The following is a 22051-nucleotide window of genomic DNA, read 5'->3' as shown; positions in this document are numbered from 1 at the left end:
GGGAAAAACCCAAGGCCTCTTCTTCCGTCTCCCGACCCTCCTCCGAAGCTCCTATTCCTTCGGTCTCTTCCGAAAGACCATCGAGTAGTAGCATAGACCAATTTAATATCAGCCAACCCCGGTCCTCAAGAGATGGTGTTGCTTCCCCTAGCAAAGCTGCCCCACCTCTCCCCCCGGGTGAGGCCTTGTCAATAACTTCCTTGTTACAGGTTTGGTCGTCCTTGGGGCTCTCGGGTCCGCCCTCCAAGGACGCATTGCTGCAATCATCCGTAGGGGTGCTAGTGTGCAGCAGTCATCGTCGCCGTCGGAGGTAGATCCTCTGTCCCTTGTCGACGTTGTGGTGTCAGAGGTGTCGCCTATGATCTCGTCCAACTCCTCTGCTCCTCCAGACTCTACAGCTATTGCTGCCGACTTAGTTTCCCCCGTTCCTGATCATCCTTCGAGGGGGAAACTAAGTCTCACGTCTGTCTCTCCTGCGAGTGTTTCTCCCCCTCGGGGAAGTTCACTCGTAGAGATTCCTCTTCGGAGGACTGCTGCGGCTCATAGTCAGCTTGTTGATCCAACGGCCCCTAGAGGGCGTCTTCGTCGTAAACCTCGCCTTCCACTTTGCCTTAGAGGTCTCCCTTCACTATCGGTGAAAAGGCGCCTCTTCGGCTCTTCTGCTTTGTCGTCGCTGCTGTCACCTGCAGAGGAGCCTCCGCTGCAGTCATCTTTTGGCCCTCGACCTTTGACCGTGCCTGGACCTGCTACTAGTCCTCCGACTTAGGTCCTGGACCTCTCTGCAGACCGTTCGCGATCTCCATTGGTGGATGTTCACCCTTCCAAAGAGCTCATCCCGGTTCCTGATCAACCATCCAACAGACCTGCCGACCTTCCATCGCAGTTCCTGTTCCCGGTAAAGCCTCTTGAGGCCCTACTGAATTGCCCAGCTGCGCGCCATAGCCCTTCAGCTCAACAACATCCTGCAGTGCACCAGCGCTCATCAGCAGCCCGTCAGCACCAGCCTGCTCGTCAGCGCTTTTCAACGCTTCAGCATGCCCCTTCACCTGGTCGCCCTCATAGATGGCCGCTGCAACATGCGCCTACGCGCTAGCGCTCTCCTACGTGCCAGCGCTCTCCTGCGCGTCAGCACTCTCCTGTGTGCCAGCATTCTCCTGCGCACCAGTAATCTCCTGCTTGCCAGCGCTCTCCTCGCGCCAACACACTCCTGCGCGCCAGCATTCTCCTGCTTGCCAGCGCTCTCCTGCACGCCAGCACTCTCCTGTGTGCCAGCGTTCTCTTGCGCACCAGCACTCTCCCGTGCGCCAGTGCTCTCCTGTTTGCCAGCGCTCTCCTCGAGCGCTTCCCTTGCGACCCTCAAGACCTGGGTTGGTGGTTTTGGCCGAAATGTTAAGGCCAAACAGCCTTATGTTTTGTCGGAGGAAATGTGTTCCCTCCTTTACCCTAATGCCAAGGTGTCGGCGGCGGTGGCATCTGATGTGGCAGCACCAATCATCGCCCGGATTCAAGAAGAGACTCGAGCCTTTCCCAGCTCATTCTCTCTCTTCTTCTGATACTTCTTTTCTGAGTTTTCCTGGTATGATCATGGACAAATCATGCTCAGTGGTTCCTAAGCTTAAGCATGTTACAAAGACTTTACCTAAGGTTAGTAAGCCTTCCAAAATCCTTAAATCTCTTTCCATCAAGACATCCTCGGCTGGTTGACGACGGCCGGTCTTGGAAAAGGCTTCTCCGACGGCTTCAGGCTCGAGAGCGAGGGGTTCAAAAGCCAAGTCTCTGGAATTAGCTTTTGACCCAGTAGCCTTTTCAAGTCAGTTAATGGAGAAAGTGGGTAGCATTGTGCAATCCCATATTGGTCCTATTGCTGACCAACTCCAATCCATGAACTCTTTCGGCCAGAGGCTGCAGAACCAGGAGGCCATGATGGAGTCTCTTTTGAGATCCGGCCTCCCACAACAAGAGCAGTTTGTGGTCCCGGATGCATCGAAGCTCCCGGCTTTTGTGAAGAGCAACCCATGGAGGTTGGCTCTGTATGCCCCATTTTCAGAGGGCATGTTGACGATTGAAGGTTGTGGTACTCGTCCGGTGGAAGACTTTGAGTTTTATCCGCCGGGTTTGCAGTTCCCATTCCCAGGTTACGCACGCTTGTTAGGGTGAATAAGGTGCCGAGGGAGACTATTATTTTCCCTAAGGAGCAGGCTCAGTCCACCTGGGTCCGGACCCTCACTGAGTGGGAATGTGTGAATACGAAGTTGACTCCTCACAAAGGCACATATACTATGTTTGTCGTCAAGGAGCTCACTCCTACTCAGTGCACCACCAAAGTGGCGGATCTTACCTTGGCGGCGGCCATGGAGGATAAGCCTATGCTTCAACTTCGGGAAACCGATTTGACTTCTTTGCTTTTCCCAGGAGACCAAGATTGCTGGATTGATGCTCAGTCGACCTTCACGGTGGGGAAGTTGGCTCCGGACTTTGCTGCGACAGTTCAGCGAACATCTTCCTGGGTTGCCTGATTCTTTGATTCGGACGGAGTATGAGGCTCGAGTCCGATTGAGTAGGTCTCTTAATTCGGTTGCTTTACATTCAGATCTCCCTGGACAATTCTATCCTGTTCGTAATACTAGGCAGGCAGTTAATTCTAATATTATTATTATTATTAACTGCTAAGCTACAACCCTAGCTGGAAAAGCACAATGCTATAAGCCCAGGGGCTCCAACAGGGAAAATAGCTCAGTGAGGAAAGGAAAAAAAAAGGAAAATTAAATTTTTAAGAAGAGTAACAACATTAAAATAAATATCTCCTATATAAACTATAAACACTTTAACAAAACAAGATGAAGAGAAATAAGATAGAATAGTGTGCCCGAGTGTACCCTCAAGCAAGAGAACTCTAACCCAAGGCAGTGGAAGACCATGGTACAGAGGTTATGGCACTACCCAAGACTAGAGAACAATGGTTTGATTTTGGAGTGTCCTTCTCCTAGAAGAGCTGCTTACCATAGCTAAAGAGTCTCTTCTACCCTTACCAAGAGGAAAGTTGCCACTGAAAAATTACAGAGCAGTAACCCCTTGGGTGAAGAATTGTTTGGTAATCTTAAGTGTTGTCAGGTGTATGAGGACAGCAGAGAATATGTAAAGAATATGCCAGACTATTCGGTGTGTGTAGGCAAAAGGGAAAATGAACCGTAACCAGAGAGAAGGATCCAAAGTAGTACTGTCTGGCCAGTCAATGGACCACATAACTCTCTAGCGGTAGTATCTCAATGGGCGGCTGGTGCCCTGGCCAACCAGCCAGGCCTTCTCCATCACGAGGCTCAATACTACGCAGTACTCTAGAAGTTTTATTCCAGCTGTTACCAAGTTGTGGAATGATCTTCCTAATCGGGTGGTTGAATCAGTAGAACTTCAAAAGTTCAAAGTTGGAGCAAATGCTTTTTTGTTGACCAGGCGGACTTGAGTCTTTTATAGTTTATTTATGACATATTTGTTTTTGATGTTGTTAATAGTTTATATATGACATGTCTGTTTTGACGTTGTTACTGTTTTTAGAATGATTTATTGTTAATTTGTTCTCTTCATTTATTTATTTCCTTATTTCCTTTCCTCACTGGGCTATTTTTCCCTGTTGGAGCCCCTGGGCTTATAGCATCTTGCTTTTCCAACTAGGGTTGTAGCTTGGATAGTAATAATAATAATAATAATAATATGGCAGAAATGTCTTCCTTAGTGTATGCGGATGAGGCTCTGTTTAAGATCCTTACCAAGTCTCTCCTTCACACGCTTCAGTGTGATATTTATGACTTCGCTGTCGCTCGCCGAGCGTGCCATAAGCACGTCTTAGCGGACGCTTCCATCCGCCATAAACCCAACAGGTTGATCAAGGCCTCAGTCTGGGGGCCAGATCTTTTTCCTGAAGACATGGTCAACGCTGTTCTCAGTGAGGCAGCTAGAGTCAATCAGACCCTTCGTGTTAGGTGGGGTCTTGTCCCTAAAAGGAAGTTTGACTCCGCTAACCTGCAATTGAGGGGTAGGAAAAAGTCAAGACGGTTTCTTTCTTTTCAGGGTTCCCAACCCCAACCTGTGGTTCAGGTAGTACCTGTCTCACAGGTGAGGCATGTGTCCCCCTCTAAGTCTCAGCCCCAATAGCAGTTTGTGCTGGTGAGCCAGCCACCTCAGCCTTCGACTTCCTTCTCCACTTCACCGGCTTTTAATCCTGCCTTTGAATACCAGGGCCTGATTCAGGGATATAGTAGGCAGCCGAGGGGAAGTAGGTCTAGAGGACCCTTTCGCTACAGGGGAGGTGGTCGAGTCTCTGGAAGGGGCCGGGGATCCCGTGGGAGCCGTGGTGGAAGGCCATCAGCAACCCAATGAAGATCCGCAGGTAGGGTGGAGGCTATATGTGTTTCGGAAGAATTGGACCTTCAGCAGTTGGGCACAAAGCATAGTTTCCAATGGGCTAGGGTCGAGTTGGATTCGAGGACCCCCTCCACCGGTCGCTTTTTATCTGAGTCCAACGGCAGAACTTACCGATTTCGCCCGAGATCTTCTCAAAAATGCTGTTCAACGGGTCAGGCGCTTAAAATTTCAAGGTCGCTTGTTCAGTGTGCCAAAGAAAGACTCCGCAAACGAAGGGTCATTTTAGACCTGTCTCGTTTGAATACCTTCATTCAATGTGACAAGTTCCATATGCTGACCGTCTCGCAGGTACGGACCTTACTTCCTCGTGGGGCCATCACCACCTCTATCGATCTTACAGACACTTACTATCGTGTTCCGGTAGCGCGTCATTTTCGTCCGTTTCTGGGATTCAAGCTAGGCAATCAGGCATTCGCTTTCAAAGTGATGCCTTTCGGTCTCAACATAGCTCCCAGGGTATTCACGAAGTTAGCGGACTCGGTAGTCCAAGAGTTGAGGACTCGGGGTGTACAGTTGGTGGCCTATCTAGACGATTGGCTTATTTGGGCCAACAACAACGAAGAATGTCGAGAGGCAACAGACAAGGTCATCGGGTTTCTGGAACACTTAGGGTTCCAAGTAAATTTCAAAAAGTCCCGCCTGGTTCCGGCGTCATGCTTCCAATGGTTAGGTTTCCAATGGAATCTGGACACACACAAGTTGACGATTCCCCCGAGAAAGAGGAAGGAGATCGCAAGAACCACAATAAAGTTTGTAGGAGACAAATTTACGTCTTGGAGGAACCAGGAGGGGGTCTTAGGTTTTCTCCAGTTTGCTTCCGTCACGGACGTTCTGTTGAAAGCCAAGTTGAAGGACATCAATTGTGTGTGGCGGTCCAGAGCAAACGACAGTCTCCGGGACAAGGTTTCAAAAATTCCATCTATTCTCAAGAAAAGACTTCTCCCATGGACAAAGGTCAAGAATTTGACAAAGTCGGTACCCCTTCAGTACCCTCCGCCGGCGTTGGTAGTCCATACAGACGCCTCCCTCACCGGGTGGGGGTGTTATTCCCCATTCAAGGAAGTACAGGGTTTGTGGTCAACGACCTTTCGTCAAATGCATATCAATATTCTGGAAGCCATGGCCATCTTCTTGACCCTGAAGAGGCTCTCCCCATCCCAGAATCAACATATCAGGTTAGTTCTGGACAGTGCGGTGGTAGTTCATTGCATCAACAGGGGAGGCTCCAAGTCCGGTCACATCAATCAGGTGATAATTGCCATCTTTTCCTTGGCGACAAAGAACCATTGGCATGTGTCAGTAGTTCACCTAGAGGGCGTCAGAAACGTCGTGGCCGATGCCATATCTCGGATGACTCCCCTGGAATTGGAATGGCCCTGGACCGACAGTCGTTCCGTTAGATTTGCAAGCAGGTTCCAGATCTCCAGGTGGACCTCTTCGCCATGAATTCCAACCACAAACTCCAGTGTTACGTAGCCCCCAACCTGTACCCTCTGGCCTATGCCACCGACACCATGACACTCGACTGGAACACCTGGCAGAGGATCTACCTGTTTCCTCCGGTCAACATGTTGATGAAAGTTTTAGACAGGCTCCGTTCCTTCCACGGTCAGGTTGCCCTCATGGCTCCCAACTGGCCGAAGAGCAATTGGTTTCCTCTCCTGGCGGAGGTAGGTCTCCGTCCTCGACGGCTTCCCAACCCATTGCTGACTCAAACAGTACAAACTCGCAGTGTGTCAGCTTCCTCAGGAATTCTGAATGCCCTAACTTTATGGACTTCATGAAATTTGCTGCTCTGAAAGATGCTGCCATCAATCCTCTTAACACTTTGTTCCTGGAATCGGATAAGAGGGATTCTACCCTTTGGCAGTATGATTCTGCTGTTAAGAAGTTGGCAAAGTTTCTGAGAGATTCTGATGTTAAGACGATGACTCCCAATCTGGCAGTTACCTTTTTTTCGAACTTTGTTTGAAGGGGGTTTAGCTGCTAGTACCATTACCACGATTAAATCCGCTTTGAAGAGGATATTTCAATTCGGGTTCAATATTGATCTTACGGATTCGTACTTCTCATCCATTCCCAAAGCTTGTGCTAGACTGAATCCAGCAGCACGTCCTACCGCAGTTTCTTGGTTTCTCAATGGTGTCCTTAAATTGGCTTCTGACACTGATAATGATTCCTGCTCCTTCGGAAAACGTTATTTTTGTTGAGTTTGACTTTCGGAGCCAGAATAACTGAGCTATCAGCTTTATCGAGAGAACTGGGCCGCATTGATTTTCTTGTCTGGGGAGGTCTTGCTCTCACCGGATAGTCGGTTCTTGGCTAAAAATGAGGATCCCCAGTCTAGATGGACCCCGTGGAAAATTGTTCCACTTTCTCAGGATCCCTCCCTGTGTCCTGTTTACACGCTCAAAGCTTATTTGCATAGAACTTCTATTACATTTTCAGGCCCTTTGTATTCAGGAACGTGGTGGAACACTTTCCCTGAAGGGGATTAGGCAGCAAATGCTTTATTTTATTAAACAAGCCAATTCTCTTTCAGTTCCTCATGCCCATGATGTCCGGGCAGTGGGGACTACAGTTAATTTTTTCCATCACATGAATTTTGAAGATTTGAAACGGTACACCGGTTGGAAATCTCCTACAGTCTTTAAACGTCACTATTTAAAATCCTTGGAGGCCCCTAAATTTGCGACAGTGGCAGTTGGGAGTATAGTTCCTCCGGATATAGAAGAACCATTGTAACTAGGTCCTTTTTTCTTTCAACACCTTTTTCTTTTTTATCTTTTCTCCTTATAAGGAGTGGGTTTAACCTGCCTTGCCTATTCCCCCTACCATCCTTTAGTTGTGATTTTGATTTGCACCCTAGCATCTGTTTACGTTGTATTCTTTGCATTTGTGGTTTTATTTGTTGTAATTACAATTTTGATTTTTGAGAGTTTACCCAGTATATCTGACTGTATTGTATACTTTGTGTTTTATGATAGTTTGTGTTTTTGTGTTATTAAACTCTCTTTTTACATAATGTTTTTGGTTTCAGTTCCTTATGTTTAACTTTTCCCAAGCTTGGGACCATTTCTCTGATATGATTTCACGGAGCGACACAGGTCAAGCCCAGAAAAGGGATTTTTAAGAAGGAAAAATCTATTTCTGGGCGAGGAACCTGTGTCGCCCATTGAACCCACCCTTTACTTTTTCATGATAGTTTGTGTTTTTGTGTTATTAAACTCTCTTTTTACATAATGTTTTTGGTTTCAGTTCCTTATGTTTAACTTTTCCCAAGCTTGGGACCATTTCTCTGTTATGATTTCACGGAGCGACACAGGTCAAGCCCAGAAAAGGGATTTTTAAGAAGGAAAAATCTATTTCTGGGCGAGGAACCTGTGTCGCCCATTGAACCCACCCTTTACTTTTTCATGATAGTTTGTGTTTTTGTGTTATTAAACTCTCTTTTTACATAATGTTTTTGGTTTCAGTTCCTTATGTTTAACTTTTCCCAAGCTTGGGACCATTTCTCTGTTATGATTTCACGGAGCGACACAGGTCAAGCCCAGAAAAGGGATTTTTAAGAAGGAAAAATCTATTTCTGGGTGAGGAACCTGTGTCGCCCAGTGAACCCACCCTTTACTTTTTCCCTCACCCTGGCTGATCCAAGCTTGGGGTGCTGGGAGGAATGAGGTAAGGGGGTGGGGAGGTGTAGGGATGGGGAAGGATAGTCATAGTAGGAGGCAGCAGACGGGTGTAGGACGGCACCTCGTTGTTCCGGGGGATGTTGATGAGGGAGAGGTCTAACTGGTGAGGGACCTATGGTTGTGGTTCTATCACGCCTCTGTTTACTATACCAACACTCATAGAGTGAGCGAGCTGGGTTTATTGCTGGCATTCCATGCATCCTTTTTTTTTCTCTGGTATATTTAGCAATAACTATGCCTTAGAAATGGTGCTATAGGAGCATTTCACTGGGCGACGTAGGTTCCTCGGCCAGAAATAGATTTTTCCTTCGTCAAAATCCCTTTATTATTAATATTATTATTATTGTTATTATTATTATTATTATTATTATTATTATTATTATTATTATTATTTATTACTACTACTACTACTACTACTAGTTGCTTGAGGGTACACTTGGGCACACTATTCTATCTCGTTTCTTTTCCTTTTGTTTTGTTAAAGTTTTCATAGTTTATATAGGAAATATTTAAATGTCATTGTTCTTAAAATATATTATTTTTCCTTGTTTCCTTTCCTCACTGGGCTATTTTCCCTGTTGGGCCCCTGGGCTTATAGCATCTTGCTTTTCCAACTAGGGTTGTAGCTTAGCAAGTAATACTACTACTACTACTACTACTACTACTACTACTACTACTACTACTACTACTACTACTAAACTACAACCCTTGTTGGAAAAGCAAGATGCTATAATCCCAAGGGCTCTAACAGGGAAAAGTAGACCAGTGAGTAAAGGAAATAAGGAAATGAATTAACTACAAGAGAAGTAATGAACAATTAGGAAAAAATATTTTAAGAACAGTATAACATTAAAAGAGATCTTTCATAATTAAGCTGTTGAAAGAGACTTACGTCAGACTGTTCAACGTGAAAACGCTCGCTGCAAGAAAGGTTATAGTGCTCTCATAAGCATGACTATAATCAGATACAAACTATTGTCTAGTCTTACATAATAGTCACCTATTTGATGCCAAAATGATAAACTATTTTAATTATCATGCCCATTTTTTTCAAATTTGAGGTCATTTTTTAAAATTCAAGGCCATTTTTTTCAAAATTGAGGATTATGTTTCAGGTTTTTTCCCACGAATATTCGGTTTGATGTTGTTATTACTTGTTATTGAAAAACAACTCTTTGAAATTATTATTGTTGTTATTGACAAATAAATCTATGAATTTATTATTGTATTCTTATGTTCCAAAGGTTGTGAAGCTCGTTCGTGTCTGCCAGCTCGGATCGAGTCAGCTGGAGGAAGCCAATCGCCGTGAGTTGTGGTTTCCCCTTCTCGATGTCTTGTTATCCACCCAGCCAAGGATTGCTCACCATCAGACCCTAGCTCATGGTAAGTCTATCTATATACCAAGGCACTTCCCCCAATTTTGGGGGATAGCCTTCATTAACTCTCCATTCAACATGACATTCAACCTTGCACCACCTTCCCTTCTTGTATATCTCATAACCGACATTCAACCTTGCACCACCTTCCCTTCTTGTATATCTCATAACCGACATTCAACCTTGCACCACCTTCCCTTCTCATACATCTCATAACTTTAATCTTACCCACATTAACTCTCAACTTCCTTCTCTCACATACCCTTCCAAATTCTGTCACTAATCGGCCAAGCTTCTCTTCCGAGTCTGCAACCAGTACAGTATCATACGCAAACAACAACTGAATTACCTCCCATTCATGATCATTCTCATGTATCAGTTTCAATCCTCATGGTAAGTGTAAAGTTATAATACACAATACTCGACTTAGAATTACTTATTGAACATAATCATTGTTGTACGACAGTGTAGGAGCGGGACCACAGAGTAAAAGGTTTTTACACAAAGAGAATTTTTAAAGGGGTTTACATGAGGATGCATTATAGAGGTATGCTGAAGGTAATCGTTCTCTAGTTTGCAATTTAAAAGGTTTAAAGGCCACTCATGAATGGCAGAGATAAGGGTTTAGTGACATTGCTCTAGAGACTGACCATATATACATATGATCATCTCTCATGGACTAGGGAGGACCAGGCAGTTGCTGATGATGACTCAACAGGTAGACCTATAGGCTCCCCAAAACTCCCCCATCCTTAGCTCAAGAATGGTGAGGTTTCTGACACATACAAGAAACTATCGAACTTGAGCGAGACTCAAACCCCAATCTGGCAGAATGCTAGGCAGGGATGTTTCCAATAGGCCACCACATTAAATATAGGTACTGTATATGATATCTGGTGTTCTTAAGGCTAGTTTTCTCAACCCATTATTTTCATAATATATGGTTTGTCTTAGAAAACAAGCTACTTTCATATGCAGGTGATGCTACTCTCTTTACATCAATTCCATCCCCTGATTGTGGATGCAGGGAAGCTGAGCCCCTTATTAGAGATTTAGCTGAAATTAGTGCATGGTACAAATTATGAAGGATGAAATTGAATTGTAAAAAAAGCTCAAAAGTATGATGATAAGCAGGTCGAAAACAGTGGTACCTCAGTATCCAGTTCTTTGCATTCAAAATGCACTTTAGAATCCTGGGTGTTATTCTTGATTGTAAATTTACTTTGGAGTAACACAATTGATCTGTTTCTTTTATAATTGCACAGAAAATTGTCTTATTGGAAAACTCTTCTAAGATTCCTGGCGATCAATCTGTCTGGAGAAAATGCTTTAGTTCTTTCATTTTACCATGTTTTGAGTGTTATTTTTTTGTCTCGTCTTCAGCTGCTGAATCTCATTTTAAATTGTTGGACAAAAACTTGCAGTCTATTGAAATCCATATCCCTAACCTGGATATTAATCTCGGGCACCATTTTCCATTTAGTTGTTTGTGCATGTTGCTCAAGATTTTTGATAATTCTGACAATCTTATGCAATTCATATCTTCCAAGACCGTTACTATCATGGACATAGTACTAGGTATGTAGTTAATTTTAACAGTCTTTCCTTTCCATTATAAGGGTGATTACTGCATAGTATTCTGGAAGTTTTTTTTTTGAAGCTGTGACCAGATTATGAAATGATCTTCCTAATCAGGCAATAAAATAGTTGGAACTTCAGAAACTCAAAAGTTTCGTAATTTCTTCTCTGTTGAAAAAGTTGATGTGTCTCGTTTTATCATTATATAGACATCTATTTTAACTGTTGCCGATCTTAGTATATTTTGTAATTGTTTCTATTATTTCTCATATATAAAGTTTATATCTCTATTTCCTTTCCACACTATGGTACTATCTTTGTCAGATCCCTTTGGCTCATAACATCCTGCTTTTCCAACTTAGATTGTAGCTTTACTAGGAATTAATATTATCTCTAGAAAAGTTTCACATTGTGGTTAAAATACTTAGTGGTGTTAATTCAATAATACAGTTGCAACAATACAGTAGTTGAATTGCATTACAACCTCGTCTTATTTTCAGAAATGCGAGGGATGGTCGGACACGTTGTGAACAGTATGATGACGACATTGCGCTGCCGGGAATTCTAGAACGTGTGATGCACGCCCCGGGATACTGCGGTGGAAACTGCTCAGATTAAACACTTGCTCAAAGGTACGTACTTATTAAACTTTCATGTTTCAAAGGTACGTACTTATTAAACTCTCATGTTTCAAAGGTACGTACTTATTAAACTTTCATGTTTCAAAGGTACGTACTTATTAAACTCATGTTTCAAAGGTACGTACTTATTAAACTTTCATGTTTCAAAGGTACGTACTTATTAAACTTTCATGTTTCAAAGGTACGTACTTATTAAACTTTCATGTTTCAAAGGTACGTACTTATTAAACTTTCATGTTTCAAAGGTACGTACTTATTAAACTTTCATTTTTAAATATTTAACTTAGCCGGTGAATATATAATAGCTGCTGCTCAGCGGCTCGACAGAAAACACACTCAAAAACTCGCGAGCGATCGCTATGAAGGTTGCGGGTGTGCCCACCAGCGCCAACTATTGGCCAGATACCACTCCTGCATGTAAACAAACCCTTCAATTCTTCTCTGTCGACCTTGACGACAAGACGTATCAATACTCATTGTATAACCTGGAGTTTTCTCAACATATTTGGTGAAGTACTTCATTTTGGTTTGAGCTTTCGCAGTGCAGGTGTTTTTCCTCAACTTAAACTCTTGAACTCTTTATTGGACAGATTTAATTGTTGATGACTTGGATTGTTTTTTGGATTTTCTTTGACTAATTCAAAATGGCTGACCCTTCACAAGTACCTAGATTTCGTAAGTGTAATGCTAGGGACTGTAATAGGCGTCTTCCAAAGGCATCTCTCGACCCACATACTGTGTGTTCCAATTGTCGGGGTAAAACCTGTCAATTGGGAGATCGGTGTGAGGAATGCGTGGGCCTTTTGGAATTCGATTGGCTCGAATACGATAAGTATGCACGTAGGCTAGAGAGAGATAGGGTAAGGAGGAGTTCCTCTAGGTCAGTAGATTTTTCCTCTCCACATGCCCCTGAACCTAATCCTTCCCCTGTAGTGGTTGTTCCTAACCCCCCTTCTGGCACTCAGGAACCATCTATGCAAGACATGTTACTTGCTATTCATGCCTTGGGGGAAAGAGTTGAAGCGTTAGCAACTGATCGTAATCAACTCATGGCTGACGTTAAAGAGCTTAAGTGTCAGAGTGCCACAGCGGAAAATAGTGGGAAAGTGATTAGTGCGCAAAGTGTTGTGAACAGTGTTGCGACCGAGGGTTCGTCTGTTCGTGCCTGTCGTTCACCTAGTCCGAGACCTCTTGCAAGCTCCCAAGCCCAGGGGAGAAGTAATGTCGTACGACTTATGGGTTCGAGAGGCCTTGATCAGCGAACAGACGTTCCCTCTATGGTATCAGGCGTATCTCACCAAGATCGCCCCTACCATAAGACGAGAGAGCCCATTTTCTCCTCGTCTTCCGAAGGCTTTTCGCATAAGAAACCGTGGAGCAAGGTTTCTAGGCCCCTTAAGCGAAAGTCGGTCCCTTCAGGACAGGTCCAGCGTCCTGGATGTAGTCATTGGGACAGTTCTGACCCGTTGCAGTCATCGGATGACTGCTCGCCGCCTAAGCAGCAACGTTACACAGGCTCAGAAAGTCTTGGTGTAGGCAAGGTTGTGCCGTCTCAGACGTTAACCCCGTCGTTTACCGCACCCATTCCCGTGGACCCTAAATGGGTTATACTGCAGGACATGCAGACTTAAGCTCGCCTCCCTTATGGGAGACTATTCTGCCGATAAGGTTCACGTTGAGCCTAGTCGTTTATCTCATCGAGATCCTGGCCTTCAGCCACCCAAACGAACCTTTGTGCGTCCTGTTGACGTTGGCGTAGCTAAGTCACGTCAGTCACGATATGTAGAGCCTCACTCGATGCGGTCTCGTGTTGATTTTCAGCCGCATTTGGACGTTAGGCCACTTGCTAATGCTCCTGTTGACGTTCAGGACGTTCGCCAACCATCGGAGTTGACTTGTTTTGACGCTGAGCGTCAACCACCGCAGTCTAGAGTTGTTTTGACTGCTCAGACTAGGCAGTCAAAACAGTCTCGAGTGGACGCCGAGCGTCCTCACGCACCTGTTGTTGTTGACAGTTCACAGACTGTTAAGCAGTTACATGACGTTGTGTCCTGGTCCGCTACTAATGCACCAGTGAGTGTGGACGCTGCGTGTCAAGCATTGCCAACCCCTTTGCTTGTTTCACAGCAGTTATCAGAGGAGGATCCTTCAGATGAGGACGTTGCTGACCCTCAGCATGATGATCATCCTTCGGATGTAGACGAACCCAGAACAGTTCCTCCTTCAATGGACTTTAAGAAAGTCATGTTAATTTTTAAGGAGTTGTTTCCCGATCACTTCGTCGCTGTTGCTCCTCGTTCGCCGCCGTCTGAGTTTGTTTTAGGCGTACCTGCTAACATGCCAGCCTTTACAAAACTTGTGCTCTCTCGCTCTTCCAAGAGAGCTTTACGGCTTTTAGGCGACTGGTTGGAAACCAAGAGGAGTTTGGGGAAGACGGCCTTTGCCTTCCCTCCGTCTAAACTCTCGTCTAGATCGAGCGTCTGGTATGCCACGGGAGAAGTTCTCGGCTTGGGAGTCCCTGCCTCTGCCCAGGGCGACTTCTCAAGCCTTGTAGACTCTCCCCGCCGCCTAGCCATGAGACGCTCGAAGATTAGTTGGTCCTCCTCGGACCTTGACCATCTGCTGAAAGGCATTTACAGAGCCTTTGAAGTTTTCAACTTCCTTGACTGGTGTTTGGGAGCCTTAAGTAGGAAAATCTCATCGGCCGATAGAGATATATCCTTACTGATTATGTCCTGTATGGATAAAGCCATCCGCGATAGTTCCAATGAGCTCTCCTCCTCTTTTACGTCGGGAGTCCTAAAGAAGCGAGAGTCCCTTTGCTCTTTTCTGTCGGCAGGAGTTACTCCCTGTCAGAGATCTGAACTGCTCTTTGCTCCCTTATCTAAGTTTTTGTTCCCGCAACAATTGGTTAAGGACATAGCTTCTTCACTCGTGCAGAAGGACACCCATGACTTGGTTGCGTCCTCTGCTCGCAAAGGGACTCCTTCGACATCCTTTTCTGCAAGACCTAGGATAGACACTCCGGCGTCCAGATTTATTCCGCCCTTTCGTGGCAGAGCTCCCAGCAGGGGAAGTACTCGTGCCGAGGGAAAGAGAGGAAAGAAGAGAGGAGCCAAGTCCTCACGTGGCAGAGTCTGACTGCCCGCAGCCTCAGACAGCAGTAGGAGCCAGACTGATGAACTTCTGGCAAGCCTGGGAGAAGAGGGGCGCAGACCAACAATCCGTGAGGTTGCTCAGAGAGGGGTACAAAATTCCATTTGTACGCAAACCTCCTCTAGCGACTTCCCCCATCGACCTCTCTCCCAGGTACCGAGAGGAGTCAAAGAGACAAGCCCTGAACCTAGAAGTGTCTCTTTTGCTAGAGAAGGGAGCGGTGGTGAAAGTCTCGGACCTTCAATCACCGGGGTTTTACAACCGTCTCTTCCTAGTACCAAAGAAGACAGGAGGTTGGAGACCGGTGCTAGACGTCAGTGCACTCAACGTCTTTGTTACGAAGACAAAGTTCACCATGGAGACCACGAAATCAGTCTTAGCAGCGGTCAGAAAGGGAGACTGGATGGTCTCTCTCGATCTAAGAGACGCATACTTCCACATCCCCATACACCCAGATTCCCAACCTTTTCTGAGGTTTGTTTTCAACAATGTGGTATACCAGTTTCGGGCCCTGTGCTTTGGCCTAAGTCCTGCTCCTATCGTGTTTACGAGGCTTATGAGGAATGTAGCAAAATTCCTCCATTTATCGGGAATCCGAGCCTCCCTGTACTTGGACGACTGGCTTCTCAGAGCCTCGTCCAGTCATCGCTGTCTGCAGGATCTTCATTGGACATTGGATCTGACCAAGGAATTGGGACTTTTGGTCAACCTAGAAAAGTCCCAGCTGATTCCATCCCAAACTATACTGTATTTAGGGATGGAGATTCGCAGTCCAGTTTTTCGGGCTTTTCCGTTTGCCCCCCCGGATAGAGCAAGCCCTGCTCAAAGTCCAACTGATGTTGAAGAGAGAACGATGCTCAGTCAGGAATTGGATGAGTCTAGTAGGAACTCTATCATCCCTGGAGCAGTTTGTCTCGCTAGGAAGGCTACACCTTCGACCTCTACAATTCCATCTAGCTTTTCACTGGAAAAAGGACAAGACGTTAGAGACGATCTCAATCCCGATCTCCGAACCAGTAAAGGCATGCCTGAATTGGTGGAACGACAATATCAGTCTGAGAGAGGGACTTTCCCTAGCAGTTCAGAACCCAAACCACGTACTATTCTCAGACGCGTCGGATTTGGGTTGGGGTGCGACCCTGGACGGTCGGGAATGCTCAGGTCTGTGGACCTCAAGTCAGAGGAGCATGCACATCAACGGCAAGGAGCTTTTGGCAGTCCACCTGGCCTTGATGAACTTCGAGATTCTCCTTCGAAACAAAGTGGTAGAGATCAACTCCGACAATACCACAGCCTTGGCATACATTTCCAAGCAAGGAGGCACCCACTCCCTGACGCTGTACGAGATCGCAAGGGACCTGCTCATTTGGTCAAGAGATCGAGGCATCTCCCTGTTAACGAGGTGTATCCAGGGCGACTTGAACATCTTAGCAGACTGCCTCAGTCGGAGGGGTCAGGTAATTCCTACGGAATGGACCCTCCACAAGGACGTGTGCAAGAGTCTTTGGGCGACTTGGGGTCAACCCACCATAGACCTCTTTGCAACCTCGATGACCAAGAGACTTCCAATCTATTGCTCTCCAGTCCCAGACCCAGCAGCAATACACATAGACGCTTTTCTTCTAGATTGGTCTCATCTGGATCTATATGCATTCCCACCATTCAAGATTGTCAACAAGGTACTGCAGAAGTTCGCCTCTCACGAAGGGACAAGGTTGACGTTAGTTGCTCCCCTCTGGCCCGCAAGAGAATGGTTCACCGAGGTACTTCGATGGCTGGTAGACTTTCCAAGAAGTCTTCCTCTAAGAGTAGATCTGTTACGTCAGCCCCACGTAAAGAATGTACACCAAAACCTCCCCGCTCTTCGTCTGACTGCCTTCAGACTATCGAAAGACTCTCTAGAGCTCGAGGCTTTTCGAAGGAGGCAGCCAGTGCGATTGCAAGAGCGAGGAGAGCTTCTACCATTAGAGTATACCAGTCGAAGTGGGAAGTCTTCCGAGACTGGTGCAAGTCAGCATCTGTATCCTCGTCCAGTACCTCTGTAGCCCAAATCGCTGATTTTCTCTTACACCTGAGAAAAGTTCGCTCCCTTTCAGCTACCACGATCAAGGGCTACAGGAGCATGTTGGCTTTGGTCTTCCGGCATAGAGGCTTAGATCTTTCCAACAATAAAGATCTACAAGATCTCCTTAAGTCTTTTGAAACCTCTAAGGAACGTCGTTTGGCTACTCCTGGATGGAACTTAGACGTGGTCCTAAGGTTCCTCATGTCAGACAGGTTTGAGCCATTACATTCAGCCTCCCTGAAGGATCTCACTCTTAAGACTCTTTTCCTGGTGTGCTTGGCCTCGGCTAAAAGAGTCAGTGAACTTCATGCCTTCAGTAAGAACATCGGCTTTTCTACAGAAAAAGCCACTTGTTCTCTTCAACTTGGTTTCCTGGCCAAAAATGAACTGCCTTCTCGTCCTTGGCCTAAATCTTTTGATATTCCTTGCTTATCAGAGATCGTAGGCAACGAACTGGAAAGAGTGTTATGTCCCGTTAGAGCTCTTAAGTTCTATTTAGCTCGTACTAAGACATTACGAGGTAAATCTGAAGCGTTATGGTGTTCGGTTAAGAAACCATCCTTACCTATGTCAAAGAATGCTTTGTCATATTTTATCAGATTTTTAATACGAGAAGCTCATTCCCACTTGAATGAGGCAGACCAATCTTTGCTTAAGGTTAAGACGCACGAAATTAGAGCTATAGCAACCTCCGTGGCCTTCAAGCAAAATAGATCTCTGCAAAGTATCATGGACGCGACTTTTTGGAGAAGCAAGTCAGTATTCGCGTCATTTTACTTGAAAGATGTCCAGACTCTTTACGAGGACTGCTACACACTGGGTCCATTCGTTGCAGCGAGTGCAGTAGTGGGTGAGGGTTCTACCACTACACTTCCCTAATTCCAATATCCTTTTTAATCTGTCTCTTGAAATGTTTTTAATATTGTTTTTTATGGGTTGTACGGAAGGCTAAGAAGCCTTTCGCATCCTGGTTGATTTGGCGGGTGGTCAAAGTCATTTCTTGAGAGCGCCCAGATTAGGGGTTTGATGAGGTCCTGTTAGTATGGGTTGCAACCCTTCATACTTCAGCTCCTGGGAGTCTTTCAGCATCCTAAGAGGATCGCTGGGCTTCGTGAGGAAGACAGACTTACAAGGCAGAGTAATCGTCTAAGTCAACTTCCTTACCAGGTACCTATATATTTTGGTTTTGTTATATTGATAACTGTCAAAAACTCTTAGCATATACGCTGTAAACTTAATTAACTCTGGTCTCTACCCACCGCCTTGGGTGTGAATCAGCTATTATATATTCACCGGCTAAGTTAAATATTTAAAAATGATATTTTAATTATAAAATAAATTTTTGAATATACTTACCCGGTGAATATATAAATTAAAGGCCCTCCCTTCCTCCCCAATAGAGACGCAGCGGGACGAGAAGAATTGAAGGGTTTGTTTACATGCAGGAGTGGTATCTGGCCGATAGTTGGCGCTGATGGGCACACCCGCAACCTTCATAGCGATCGCTCGCGAGTTTTTGAGTGTGTTTTCTGTCAAGCCGCTGAGCAGCAGCTATTATATATTCACCGGGTAAGTATATTCAAAAATTTATTTTATAATTAAAATATCATGTTTCAAAGGTACGTACTTATAGTATTAAACTTTCGTGTTTCAAAGGTTCATGCTTATTAAACTTTTGTGTTTCAAAGGTACGTACTTATTAAACTTTCGTGTTTCAAAGGCACGTACTTATTAAGCTTTCGTGTTTCAAAGGCACGTACTTATTAAACTTTCGTGTTTCAAAGGTTCATGCTTATTAAACTTTCGTGTTTCAAAGGCACGTACTTATTAAACTTTCGTGTTTCAAAGGTTCATGCTTATTAAACTTTTGTGTTTCAAAGGTACGTACTTATTAAACTTTCGTTTTTCAAAGGTTCATGCTTATTAAACTTTTGTGTTTCAAAGGTACATACTTATTAAACTTTCGTGTTTCAAAGGTTCATGCTTATTAAACTTTTGTTTCAAAGGTACGTACTTATTAAACTTTCGTGTTTCAAAGGCACGTACTTATTAAACTTTCGTGTTTCAAAGGTTCATGCTTATTAAACTTTTGTGTTTCAAAGGCACGTACTTATTAAACCTTTCGTGTTTCAAAGGTTCATGCTTATTAAACTTTTGTGTTTCAAAGGTACGTACTTATTAAACTTTCGTGTTTCAAAGGCACGTACTTATTATGCTTTCGTGTTTCAAAGGCATGTACTTATTAAACTTTCGTGTTTCAAAGGTTCATGCTTATTAAACTTTTGTGTTTCAAAGGTACGTACTTATTAAACTTTCGTGTTTCAAAGGTTCATGCTTATTAAACTTTCGTGTTTCAAAGGCACGTACTTATTATGCTTTCGTGTTTCAAAGGCATGTACTTATTAAACTTTCGTGTTTCAAAGGTTCATGCTTATTAAACTTTTGTGTTTCAAAGGTACGTACTTATTAAGCTTTTGTGTTTCAAAGGCACGTACTTATTAAACTTTCGTGTTTCAAAGGTTCATGTTTATTAAACTTTTGTGTTTCAAAGGTACGTACTTATTAAACTTTCGTGTTTCAAAGGCACGTACTTATTAAACTTTCGTGTTTCAAAGGTACGTACTTATTAAACTTTCGTGTTTCAAAGGTTCATGCTTATTAAACTTTTGTGTTTCAAAGGTACGTACTTATTAAACTTTTGTGTTTCAAAGGTACGTACTTATTAAACTTTTGTGTTTCAAAGGTACGTACTTATTAAACTTTCGTGTTTCAAAGGCACGTACTTATTAAACTTTCGTGTTTCAAAGGTACGTACTTATTAAACTTTCGTGTTTCAAAGGTTCATGCTTATTAAACTTTTGTGTTTCAAAGGTACGTACTTATTAAACTTTTGTGTTTCAAAGGTACGTACTTATTAAACTTTTGTGTTTCAAAGGTACGTACTTATTAAACTTTCGTGTTTCAAAGGCACGTACTTATTAAACTTTCGTGTTTCAAAGGTACGTACTTATTAAACTTTCGTGTTTCAAAGGTTCATGCTTATTAAACTTTTGTGTTTCAAAGGTACGTACTTATTAAACTTTTGTGTTTCAAAGGTACGTACTTATTAAACTTTCGTGTTTCAAAGGCACGTACTTATTAAACTTTCGTGTTTCAAAGGTTCATGCTTATTAAACTTTTGTGTTTCAAAGGTACGTACTTATTAAACTTTTGTGTTTCAAAGGTACGTACTTATTAAACTTTTGTGTTTCAAAGGTACGTACTTATTAAACTTTCGTGTTTCAAAGGCACGTACTTATTAAACTTTCGTGTTTCAAAGGTACGTACTTATTAAACTTTCGTGTTTCAAAGGTTCATGCTTATTAAACTTTTGTGTTTCAAAGGTACGTACTTATTAAACTTTCGTGTTTCAAAGGCACATACTTATTAAACTTTCGTGTTTCAAAGGTTCATGCTTATTAAACTTTCGTGTTTCAAAGGTACATACTTATTAAACTTTCGTGTTTCAAAGGTTCATGCTTATTAAACTTTTGTGTTTCAAAGGTACGTACTTATTAAACTTTCGTGTTTCAAAGGCACGTACTTATTAAACTTTCGTGTTTCAAAGGTTCATGCTTATTAAACTTTCGTGTTTCAAAGGTACATACTTATTAAACTTTCGTGTTTCAAAGGTTCATGCTTATTAAACTTTTGTGTTTCAAAGGCACGTACTTATTAAACTTTCGTGTTTCAAAGGTTCAGGCTTATTAAACTTTCGTGTTTCAAAGGTACATACTTATTAAACTTTCGTGTTTCAAAGGTTCATGCTTATTAAACTTTCGTGTTTCAAAGGCACGTACTTATTATGCTTTCGTGTTTCAAAGGCACGTACTTATTAAACTTTCGTGTTTCAAAGGTTCATGCTTATTAAACTTTCGTGTTTCAAAGGTACGTACTTATTAAACTTTCGTGTTTCAAAGGTACGTACTTATTAAACTTTCGTGTTTCAAAGGTTCATGCTTATTAAACTTTTGTGTTTCAAAGGTACGTACTTATTAAACTTTCGTGTTTCAAAGGCACGTACTTATTATGCTTTCGTGTTTCAAAGGCACGTACTTATTAAACTTTCGTGTTTCAAAGGTTCATGCTTATTAAACTTTCGTGTTTCAAAGGTTCATGCTTATTAAACTTTTGTGTTTCAAAGGTACGTACTTATTAAACTTTCGTGTTTCAAAGGCACGTACTTATTAAACTTTCGTGTTTCAAAGGTTCATGCTTATTAAACTTTCGTAATTCAAAGGTACGTACTTATTAAACTTTCGTGTTTCAAAGGTACGTACTTATTAAACTTTCGTGTTTCAAAGGTTCATGCTTATTAAACTTTTGTGTTTCAAAGGTACGTACTTATTAAACTTTCGTGTTTCAAAGGCACGTACTTATTATGCTTTCGTGTTTCAAAGGCACGTACTTATTAAACTTTCGTGTTTCAAAGGTTCATGCTTATTAAACTTTCGTGTTTCAAAGGTACGTACTTATTAAACTTTCGTGTTTCAAAGGTACGTACTTATTAAACTTTCGTGTTTCAAAGGTTCATGCTTATTAAACTTTTGTGTTTCAAAGGTACGTACTTATTAAACTTTCGTGTTTCAAAGGCACGTACTTATTATGCTTTCGTGTTTCAAAGGCACGTACTTATTAAACTTTCGTGTTTCAAAGGTTCATGCTTATTAAACTTTCGTGTTTCAAAGGTACGTACTTATTAAACTTTCGTGTTTCAAAGGCACGTACTTATTAAACTTTCGTGTTTCAAAGGTTCATGCTTATTAAACTTTCGTGTTTCAAAGGTACGTACTTATTAAACTTTCGTGTTTCAAAGGTACATACTTATTAAACTTTCGTGTTTCAAAGGTACATACTTATTAAACTTTCGTGTTTCAAAGGTTCATGCTTATTAAACTTTTGTGTTTCAAAGGTACGTACTTATTAAACTTTCGTGTTTCAAAGGCACGTACTTATTATGCTTTCGTGTTTCAAAGGCACGTACTTATTAAACTTTCGTGTTTCAAAGGTTCATGCTTATTAAACTTTCGTGTTTCAAAGGTACGTACTTATTAAACTTTCGTGTTTCAAAGGTACGTACTTATT

General features: G+C 43.1%; 1 protein-coding gene across 2 annotated transcripts in view; it reads left to right on the top strand.

The window, feature by feature from the left end:
• LOC137617123 (vacuolar protein sorting-associated protein 8 homolog) overlaps positions 1 to 22051 on the top strand; it is a 66673-nt gene that overhangs the window by 25442 nt on the left and 19180 nt on the right. For both annotated transcript variants that reach the window (XM_068346972.1, XM_068346971.1), the window contains 2 exons: positions 9356 to 9494; positions 11566 to 11697. The gene's annotated coding sequence lies outside the window, so the exon portion shown is untranslated. The remainder of the gene's footprint in view (positions 1 to 9355; positions 9495 to 11565; positions 11698 to 22051) is intronic.

Source organism: Palaemon carinicauda, chromosome 23, assembly GCF_036898095.1.
Source record: "Palaemon carinicauda isolate YSFRI2023 chromosome 23, ASM3689809v2, whole genome shotgun sequence".
NCBI classification, from domain to species: Eukaryota; Metazoa; Arthropoda; class Malacostraca; order Decapoda; family Palaemonidae; genus Palaemon; species Palaemon carinicauda.
The sequence above is the reverse complement of the archived record's forward strand: the minus strand, read 5'-3'. Positions and strand labels throughout refer to the sequence as shown.